Source organism: Chinchilla lanigera, unplaced genomic scaffold (assembly GCF_000276665.1).
Source record: "Chinchilla lanigera isolate Chin_1 unplaced genomic scaffold, ChiLan1.0 scaffold00067, whole genome shotgun sequence".
In the NCBI taxonomy this organism is placed as follows: domain Eukaryota; kingdom Metazoa; phylum Chordata; class Mammalia; order Rodentia; family Chinchillidae; genus Chinchilla; species Chinchilla lanigera.
This window is the reverse complement of record NW_004955468.1, coordinates 1475513-1486953: the sequence shown is the minus strand read 5'-3', so window position 1 is coordinate 1486953 and position 11441 is coordinate 1475513.

The following is an 11441-nucleotide window of genomic DNA, read 5'->3' as shown; positions in this document are numbered from 1 at the left end:
ACAGTCCTGTGACAGTGATGCCTCAGAGACTGTTTTTACAGTCAATAGACAACAACGAGGCTAGATTCAACCTAGGACCTATTGAAGAAACTGACAAAATGGAAATCTAAGATCTAAATAGGTAATAAAGGATATAGGGATATTGTGCTGAAAATTATCAGTATTCTTAAGACAAAATAAAATACAAAGAATATATCTATATATACATATAGATATATTATAGATTAAGAATTGTGTTTTATCCAAATTTTCCTGATAAGAGATCTCTGCTAATTGACCACAAAATCTGACTAGTCTACTTAAATTATAAATTTCTAAAATTGTAATAGAGTTGCTATAAATCAATTTGGTCAAAAACTTATTTGAGTGCACTCTGATTTTGTAAAGATGTTTGTTTATTCTGTGTACTGGTTTGCATGTTTGTCTGTCATTCTGTAAACAGCTGTTTGCCTTTATTTTGAGCTCAACAATGTTTCTTTTATCATTTGTTCTTAATACAATTGGATTATAGATTTAAAAGCATGCTTTCACCTGAGTTCCCAGCTGGTTTAAATGATATCAAAATTAAGATATTTAACCACAGTCCTTAGCATGAGGAGAAATTATTGGGTAGGACTCCAATTGGTGAATAAGGGAGTGGCCAACCCTTATTCATTAATAAGGAGCCCCCAGTGATCTCCATAGTCTCTTGGGAGACATCCCAATAATTGGGTCATTTGGTCGAAAGAAAGTTTTTCAGTGAAAATTACAAGAAGGTTTTCTCATAAAAGATGCTCTTGGTACAAAAACTAAATTTTAACAAAGGTTTTCACATGTGTATGGTAGTTCATGAGTGTTAATCTCATGGTGTATTAAATGGGTTCATGATTCTGGATCTATAGGTCTTCCAAAATGCAAAACAAAGATTATTTAGTGTGATAAGACTTTCCCTTCAGATTCAGACTTCTGCCTTTAACAAAAACTTGTGATGTATAAACCACAAAAGGACAACAAATTAGATAAAAGCTTCATTGAATAGAGATGACTGATTTTAAAAGGTCATGTTATGTCATAATGAAAATTTAAGTATGTTACAAAATGTCATGATTGTCATGTAGCAATGTTATGTATGGTTTTGATTTCTAAATTTTTGGGTAAAAATATGTAACTTGTTTATTAACATTCTATTAGGATTTAAATATTAGGATATCCATGATTGTTAAAAAATAATGGTTCCATTTGTATGTTCTAAGGTATTTGCTATTCAGTTCAGATTGTAATATTAAGCCTATTGCCTCCATTGCAATGTTATGCCATTAATCTTCTCTGCTGACTGGTTAACAACTGAGGTTTGGAGACCAAAAATTAGAGAGATAAGTTGGGCTAAAGGACAGTCAATATTTTGGCTACACCCTCTGAGGTTGGTATAGACTCAGGACAGAAAAGAACCTGTGCTGTGACATCCTATAACTCAGTTGAGTCCCTGATTTTCTGATCAAGGAGAGTATGGGAGCGCAGAGGAAAGTGATTCTATGATATGCAGTGTGCCTAAAGAGAGTCACCAGGAGAGAAAAAAATCTCTCAAGCTTTCACAGAAAGCAACTTGCTCAAGCAATGGCCGTGACTCATCCAGATGGCTGACACTGACAGAAGATCTAGAGATGCTGTACTTGGTTCCAAGATGATTCCTGAGGAGATTAACTGACCCTGATAGCAAAAGGTTAAATTTTTATTTATACAGGTCTCACTTTAACTTGGTCTTAAACATCCAGCAGAAAAATGTAACCACAAGATGTAAAGAAACGATGCCACAGTAATAGGTTCAAGTCACCAACAACTTCTGACAATTGCCAGCTAGACTGATAACTGACCACTGTTATGGACTTTGGACTATATTCTTCAAGCACAGCTTTTCTAGCTCAACCGAACACCCATCACTTCTGCAACTAAACAGAAAAGGGAGATATGCTGGGAGCCACTGGAGCTGGTTATTGGTCAAGCAGTCAAGCTACCTCAGTATTGAAAAAGGCATCCTGCCAGACAATTACAGTCGTTGGTCACTAGGCAGCATTATCTCTCATCTTACTACTTTGCAAGTGTATAAAATAAACTCCCCTACTGTTGGAGTCAGTCCTCTTGCTCATCAGGCAAGAGGTAACTCCATCTGACCCCGGCTATCCTCTCTTGTCTTTATTTTCTATATCCTCTTGCCGTTTTCTCCTGGGGACCACAGAGAGACCACCGTCTCCCACAGAGTACTTCTCTGAGTTCTTTTTTATTTTATTTTATTTTATTTTTTGGTACTGGGGATCAAACTCAGGCCCTTGCACTTGCCACGCTGGTGCTTGTGCCACTGAGCTATATCCCCAGGCCCTCTGAGCTATATCCCCAGCCCTCTCTGAGTTCTATAACCAACTCTAGCAAACACTTGAACCAAAAGAGGTGATCATAGGAATCTTGATTTATAGCTGGTCAGTTCAGAATACAGGTCTGCTTAGTTTAGATATGGAATATCCCTCAAATGCCCATGTATTAAAAGGCGTGGTCCCCAGACAGTGATGTTATTGGGAGGTAGTAGAAACTTTAAGGGGTAGGGCCTAGTGGGAGGTTTTAGGTTATTGGGAGTGTGCCCTCAAAGAGCATTGTGGGACACTAGTATCCTGTTTTCCAGTTGCCATGAGATGAACAGCTTTGCTCTCCCACATGCTCCCCACCATAATCTTTCCCATGCCCAAAAGCATAGGGCTGATCAACCATGAACTGAAACCTCTGCAACTGTGAGCTGAAATAAACTTTTCTTAAAGTTGGTTTATCTCAAGCATTGTTATAGTAGCAGATAGCTAACAAAAGTTCATGAAGTGGAACTGGCAACTGACATCTGAACTCAAGGTTGGTCTCCTGGAACTGAACCCTCAACCTGTGGGATCTGATAGTACCTCCAAGTTGATAGTATCAGAATTAAATTATAAGACACCTAGCTGAATCTGTTGTCAGAGTGTTGCATTCAGTGATGTAAGGTCTAGCAAAAGAACTTTGTTTTTACCAATATCTCTGTAGATATATACACAGAAAAAACTACATGAAGACAGAAGAACATGGCCATCTATAAATCAGGAAGAGAGACTTAAGATACCTACTACAGCTGGGCATGGTTGCACATGCCTGTAATCCCTGCACTTGGAAGGTTAAGCTCAGAGGATTGTGAGAGATGGACGAAGGAAAGAAAAACAAGAGGAAAAGTGCCCCTACCATGCTGACATATTGATCTTTGACTTTTAATATTCAGAACTGTCAGAAAACAGATTTCTGTTTTTTAAAACACTGTTTGTAATACGTAGTTATGATGTCCCTTGCAAACTAATATAGACTCTTAATTATACTAACATAAACATAGTTGTAGTCCTACAAGTACAAAAAAGGGGAATAGAGGAGCAGAAAAAATATTTAAAGAAATAATATGATGAAAACCTTCCAAATTTGGTGGAAAACGTGCTCTACATCCAGATGGCTCAACAAGTTCCAAGTAATATAACCACAAATATATACCCACCTGGACATATAGACAGACTGTTGAAAGACAAGAGAAAATCAAATCATCAACAAGAAACCATAATAAGCATAACTACGGAGATATAAAAAACAATGCAGGCCACAAAACAATGGGATGGCATATTCAAAGTATTATAGAAACAAAAATGTCAATCAGAAATTATATATCAAGAAAAAAATGACTTTCAAAAGAAGATGAAGTAAAGTTTTGAGACAAAGACACATAATGTATTTCCAACAATAAGATAATGAAAAGATTTCAGGTTCAAGAGACATTGGAGAAAGCTCAAATCACACCAAAGACAAATAGCACAAGTAAACATAATTGTAAAAGACAGTCTAAATACACATTTTACATTCTTAATTGATTTAAAAGATAATTGTGCAAATAACCAAAAAAAGTGGATAGATAAATTGTGGAAATGGAAAATTATGTAGCCACTTTAAAAAGGAGCTTGGTGGTTTCTTTAAAAGTGAAATATGAAATGGAAGCCCATGTCCCCACAAAAACTTACATACAAATGTTTAAACAACATTATTCATAATAGGCAAAGAGTGGAAGCAATCTATGTGCACATCAACTTGTGAATGAATAAAATATGTTAACCCATATACAATGGAATGCTACTCAGCAATGAAGAGGAACAAAGTACTGGTAAGAGCTACAACATGGATGAATGTGAAATACATTATGCTAAGTGAATGACACCAGATACATAAGACCACATACTGTAGTATTGCATTTGTATTAAATATTCAGAACAATCTATAGAGACAATAGAATCATGACTGCCTTGGGCAGAGAATGGTAACAGCAGCTACCAATGATCATGAACCATTTTTTGAGGTAATGGTAATGTCCTAATATTGTGTGTTGATGGTTACACACATCTGTTTATACTTACTAAAACTCATTGGATGGTACGCTTACATAATGGATCAATTTTATCCTATATAAATTACCCCTCAAGCTGCTAAAAAGATTCATCTAGAATAGAGGAATAAAGAAGACTAAATAAAATGGATTTGCAAAAATATATCATGTACCAGTGCGGGTCTAGTCATACATACTAAACCTTAGCATTAAACAGACGTTTGTTCATTTATTTTTTGGCAGTGCTGGGGGTTAAACCCAAGGCATCACACATGCTAGACAAATGCTCTACAACTGAGGTATATTCCAGCTCCTAGGCTCCTCCAACCTCAAATCTGCTTCTGCTTGGCTCTTATGCCTTCCCTGAGCTCTGGGCATATTCCCTGGACTTTTTTTTTTTTTTAGCTTTTCCACATTGTCAACTCCAGGTATTCCCTTTGTACTCCTAGATGATACCTCTGCAATCTGACTCCTGTTCCAAGGTTTCTTCCCAGTACTTGGAACCTGACACTTCCCTCGGGACTCTGTATTATGCCCAAGACTTTTAGGTCCCCTCTTAATGTTCCAGCCTATTCTTCCTTGGCTTTCTCCATGAACTATGTCCCTTCTTCTAGGATGTCCACAAACTTGCTTGAGGTCTCAGGGCCCTCCTCCAGCTGGCCACTCACAATACACTAAAATAGACATACTCAAAATCTTATTTGAGCCTCACAATGAGCCCTGTTTTGCACATGATAAACTAAGGCTTAGAGAGGTAAATCAAATTGCAGGGGAGGGATTCAGATTCTGGTTTGATTCTACATCCTATATTTTCATTCACATGCCATTTCCCAGTAAGATGGGTAGTTATGAAAAAGAACTGCATCACAGGAACTATATTAGACATTTCACAAAGCTAGGCGTTATTACCACTATTTTACTTGAGGAAACCAAAAATTAAGATCATAGAATTAGTACATAATAGAGCAAGAACTTGAGTGACAGTTCTACATTCAAAGTTTTGTGGTTTTGTGGAACTGGGAATTGAACCCAGGGCCTGTTCACTGAGCTACATCCCCCAGTCATTTTTATCTTTTACTCTGAGACAAGGTCTCACTAAGTCACTAATTTGCCCATCATGGGCTCAGACTTGCACTTCTCCTGCCTCAGCCTGCTGGTGTGCCGAGACTATAGACATGCATCACTGTGTCCAGCTTCAAAGTTGGTATTCTTAACACTAGTGTATTTCACATTATATCTCCATTATGTAGATGAGAACACTGAGACCTAGGAATGTTTAGGAACTAGCTCAAGATCAAAATTTGTATAGGGGCAAAAATAATAGGCTTCCCGTCATATTAATGATAAGTTAATGAAAAATCAATTGCATGAGGGCTAGGACAGACTTTTCTATGAAAAGATGATCAAAATAAAAAAAAAAAATAAAGGAGGGAAGGGAAGGATAGGTTGATTTGGGATGGCATTTTTGATCTCTAGGTCTCATTTTGGGGCAAAGATGAGAATTGGGGGAAAAGAAGAATGGGGAGTTATTACCTAACAGGTAGTGTTTCAGTTTTGCAAACGGGAACAGTTTTGGAAATGGATGGTTGCACAACCATGTTAATGTTCTTAATATTGCTAAACTGTATACTATTAAAAATGGTTGAAAATTTAAAAAAAAAAAGAAAAGAAAAAATGATCATCACTGGCCCTTGTACCCCAAAAGATGTATCCAGTGACTGAAAAAATGTTTCCCATAAGACAGAGTACCTGTTTTTTGTGGCTACTTTCCAGGAGATTCTAGACTTCCAGAGGAAAGGAAGTAAAAATATTACAAATGAAAAATTTCATTTTATTCAGTATACAGTAGGATTTATAGAGCTGAATGAAGGTCCTTGTCTAACCCCACCTTGAAGTAGGTAGCAAGTAAGAAGGTTTAGAAACTGTGGCCTAGTCTCACAATTTCTAACGGGATCTCAAAGTCTTATACTAGGCCAAATCGGAGTGGAGGTGTTGGGCAGCCTCTCAATGTGGAAAGGATTGACTTGTGGTAGGCTTTTCCAAGCAAGTTCTAAGAATCCATACTGGGCAATGCCCACAGGTTGGACAGTGTGTACCTTGTTCTGCCCAGAGATGGGTATCACAGTCTGGAACTTGAGGGAACCTGCAGGGGCATGGGAATGACCACAAACCAGGCAGTAGAACACCCGTTCCCCAGGTACTAGCTCTGTGGGCGGCAGGGCCTCTTTATAGATGATCTGTTTGGGTTGAGGCTCCTGTCCCAGTAGCAGATCTTGTAGCAGCCTCTGGATTCTGGGGGACTTGAGCTGGTACAAGTCCATGAGCTGATGGAACTGTTCCATCCAAGCAGCAGTGTCTTTTGCATATCGCTGTTGCAGCATCCGCAAAACATGGTACAGTGCCACAAATGTCTCCCATGGAGGTACCTTTTCCTTCTTTTGCAAGATAGGCTGTGTTTTCTTCTCCAACTTGGGCAGTTTAGGAAATTTGTCTTTACCCTTAAAAGCCCTAAGGTCTTTCTGAAACATTAGTGCCAGGGTTTGTTTGTCCACAGAGGCATGGGCACCTGTGAAAAGGTCTCTTTTGGCAGGACGAAAATGTTGTGTCTCCATTTCTTTGACAACACTGGATAACTGCTGAATCCGTGCATTCCTGCAAGGCTCACCTAGAAGGTTCCAGTTTACAGTTTGGGGGACTTGAATCCTCTTGGTGATTGGTGGTAATACTGGTATAGGGGTGGGCAGTGTTTTCTTACTTGCCTTGAAAATTTTGGGAAATTCAACCCTCCCCTTGAAGGCCATGGAGTTTTTATCCACAAATGGACAGACTGCTGTGGGAACATATTTTCTGGTTGGAGAAAGGTGCTTTATCTCCTTGACAGCAATGGGTAACTGTTGTACTTGCTTCTCCCTGTAGGACTTAGCTAAAAGATGCCAACTGGGAGCCTGCGGGGCTTGAGTCTTACCAGTGGTTAATGGTAACATTGATTCAGGGATAGAGAATGGCTCCAGCCAGCTGTCTTTTTCTTTTCTTTTAATTGGAGGGATCACGTTTAAGTACACTGAGCTCAAACCACCCTTACAAGGACGTGAAATGTCAGTGTGATTTAAGTCTAGGTTCTGACTGAGGTGTTTAGTAATGGCCTTAAGACTGGACAGACGTACCAAGGATCCCTCTGGAGTAAACTCTCTGAGGAGTTGGCTCATTCGAGAGAAACCATCCCTGGAAAGTTGTTCCCCTGTTTCCAGCTTCATTAAGATATTGTTAATCCAATCCTCATCTGAGACACTTACTTCTGAGCCAGCTAATCTTTCAAATGAAGAGGCTGGGGCTGGAGCCTGACCCTTCGTTTTCCCCAGCAGAGAATCTTGATCCCGCAACAAACACTTCCACCAGTCACGTTTTGGTTCTGGTTTCTGGGTTTGTATGATATCAGAAAATTGGAACCCTGGTCTTTGGAGAGCCTTTGGGATCTGGGTCTGTAAGCCTGTTGCCATAGCTTGTGAAAACACATCCCTGGTTTTCTCCAAAAATATATTTTCTTGTCTTCCCATTAAACTTGTCATGAGGGGTTCTCCAAGAAGTTGGCTGCCCTGTGCTTTTTTCAAATCCAAAAGATCTGTCCCTTCCAGGGCCATTTCCTCTTTTCCCTCCAAGGCTCTCTGCAGTGGTATTTTGTCAGTAAGTCTGGAGTCTGTCTTTCCATCAAGCAAGTGCTCTTTTTTAAAAAGCCTTTTCCTTCTATCTGTACCCTCCCTTTCCTGAGCAGTACCCTCACTTTCTATCACTAGTTTGGGTAAGCCCATTGCTTTTGAAAGCTCTGATTTCAGCACTCTCTCATCTTCTGAAAGCATCACATCTGGAAGTCTGTACTGCTTTCCCTCCTCCTCACTGAGGCCCTCCTCCTCCTCCTCCTTCTCCTCCTCTTCTTCTTCTTCCTCCTCTTCCTCCTCCTCCTCCTCACTGAGGCTCTCTTCCTTCTCACTGAGGCTCTCTTCCTCTTCTTCCTCCTCTTCCTCTTCTTCCTCCTCCTCCTCTTCCTCTTCCTCCTCCTCACTGAGGCTCTCTTCCTTCTCCTCACTGAGGCCTTCCTTCTCCTCCTCCTCCTCACTGAGGCTCTCTTCCTTCTCCTCAATGAGGCCTTCCTCCTCCTCTTCCTCTTCCTCCTCCTCCTCACTGAGGCTCTCTTCCTTCTCCTCACTGAAGCCTTCCTCCTCCTCCTCCTCTTCCTCTTTCTCCTCCTCACTGAGGCTCTCCTCTTCTTTCTCACTCAGATACCCCCACTCTGCAGTAAGGCTCTGCTCCTCTTCACTTGGGCCCTCCTCCTTCTTACTCAGCATCCCTTTCTCCTTAGTCAATTTCTTTTTCTTTTGGGGGACCAAACTCTTTTTCCTATGCTTCTTAGCCAAGCTCTCCTCCAATTTCTCTTCACTTGGACTTACTATTTCCCTTTTCTTTTCTTTTATGAGATACTCTTTTTTCTTTTTCTTGGGAAGAACCTCTCTGATATCCTCCAATAACCACTTCACTTGGGTCTTTTCTGATTCATTTGCCTCAGTTTTCTCCAGAAGCTCCTGTAGCTGCTTTTTTCCTAACAGATTTTGCTCCTGAACCTTCTTTAATACAGTCTTTACTTGGATTTTATCAAGTGAAATCTTGTCCTGGACCTCCTCTAATAGCCTTTCCTCCACTCTCTCTTCATCAGTCAGTGTTCTGTCTTTGGTGGCCAGTCTGTCATCTTTTAGTTTTCTCTCTTTCTGAACCTGTTCTCTCTCTTCCCTGGTTACTTCCTTATGTGGGCTGAGGCTTTCAGTTTCACTTCTTCCCACAATAGGTGATCTCTCTTCCTCAGTTTTTTCTGTCTTCTCCAAAGGCATTTCTTTAATTATCCCAGCTAAAACTTGCAATAGTTGATTCTCTTGCATTTCTATATTTTTCTTCCTGGAACTAACCTTTTCTTCCTGTGAACTAATCCCCTTTTCTCTGTCAAGTTTCCTTATTGCCTGTATTCTTTTCTCTTTGGTTACTGTCTTTCCTTCAACAGTGTGCATCTCCTTGGTCCTAATGTCATAGGCCAAAGTCCTCTCTTCCGGGGACAATTTATTCTCTTCTTTCATAATTTTTCTCTCTTCTTTGGTTATTTTTTTCTTTCCCTTTATTGTCCCAGTGCCTTCTTTGGCTTTAGCCTCTTCTTTCTTAGCAATATGCCTCCTTTTCTTGGCCAGCATACTATCTTCTTCAGTCAATTTCTTTTCTAATGATCTTTTCTCTTTTTTCTTGGCCTCTTCTTTGTTTTGAAATTGTTTCTCCATTTCACCAGCCTGTACCTCTTCTTCTTCTTGGAACAGTCTCCTCTTTTCAAAGGCCTGTTGTTTATTTTGCTTAACTTCTTCCTCTTTCTGACCATGTATTTCTTTCTGGGCCAATTTCTCCTCTTGTAGGCCTAGTTTCTCTTTTCTTTGAGTCCACTTTTTTTCCTTCTCAGCTGTTCCCTCTTCTTTCTCAGGCTGTTTCTCCTTTTTCTTAGCTTGCTTTTCTTTTTCCATGACCTGTTTCTCTTTTCCTTGGAGTGTTTTTTCAATATCCATCATCATTTTCTCCTCTGGTGGGAGCAGTATCATTTTTTCTCTTGGCCTTTGTTTTATTTTCTCAACTTCTCCCTCCACTTTTTGAACCAGTGTCTGCTCTTCCCAGGGCCAATTCTTTTCCTCCCCAGTCTGTCTCTTTTCTTCCCAGTCCCATGGTTTTTCTTCTTGGGCTTCTTCTTCTTTCTGTGACCATTCCTTCATTTCTGCAGCCCTTTCCTCCTTTTCTAGGTCCACTTCCTCTTTTTCCCAGGACTGTTGTCTCTTTTCCTCAATTTTCTCTTTATGGGCCCTTCTTGCCTCTTTCCAAGATTTTCTTATCTTTTTCCAGGCCTGTTTATCTTCTTGTGACAACTTTTTCATTTCCCCAAACTTTTCATCCTCTTCTAGGTCCTGTTTCTTTCTTTTCTGGGCTAAATGTTTTTTCTCCTTCTCCTCTTTCTGAGCCAGACTCTCTTTCTTGTCTTTTTTTTTCTGTGCATCCTGTTTCCCAACTTGCTTTATCTTTTCTTGGATTTGTTTCTTTTTATGGGGCTTCTTTTCCTCTTTTGAAAGCCATTTCTTCTTTTCTTGGGCCAATTTATTCTTTTGCTTTGCTTGTTTGGGTTTTTTTTGATACCGGGAATCAAACTCAGGACCTTGCACTTGCCAGGCAGGCACCTGTGCCACTGAGCTGTATGCCCGGCCCTTCTCTTCCTTTGCTAACCTCTCCCTGTCTGATGCTTGTTTTCTGTCTTCCTCAGACAGTCCTTCCTCTTCTACAGACAGATAATCCAGGGACAATGTACCCAGTTTCCAGGCCTCTTCCTCCCCTTTCTCCTCTTTTTCCTCATCCTCTATAGGTTCCTCTTTTCCCCAGCTGTGTTTCTTCTTTTCATGGGACTGTTTCCTCCTTTCTCCAACTTGTTCTTCTATGCCCAGGGTCATTTCCTCCTCTTCCTCCCCTAGTTTACTTCCTGGGAATAACACCCCCTCTTCTCTGGCTTGTAAGCCTTCCTTGCGAGCCTGTATAATCTTTTCCTGGTTCCTTTCCAGCCTCCGTTTCCCCTCCTCTGAGATTATTTTCTTTCTTTTTCTAAGTAATTTCCTCTCTTTTGTAATTAGTCTCTTTTCTTCTTGGAGTAATTTCCTCTCTTTTGTAATTAGTCTCTTTTCTTCTTGGAGTACTTTCTTGTCTTTCATAGTTGATTTCCTTTGTTGGGGAGTAAGTACTTCTTTTTTCTGGGGCATTCTTTCTTCTGGGTATGTCCATTTCTTTTTATCCTTGGTCATTTTCTCTTTTTCTTGCATTGACATTTTCTCAGGCTTTGTCAGTTTTCTTTCTTTTTCAACTATTTTCCCTTCTTGCTTGTCTAGTTTCCTTACTGCCTTCTCAAATATTCCTTTCTCTAAGACTGGCTGATCATCTAACAAAAAAACTTTCTTCTTGACTTTTGGAGAAAATTTCACATGTT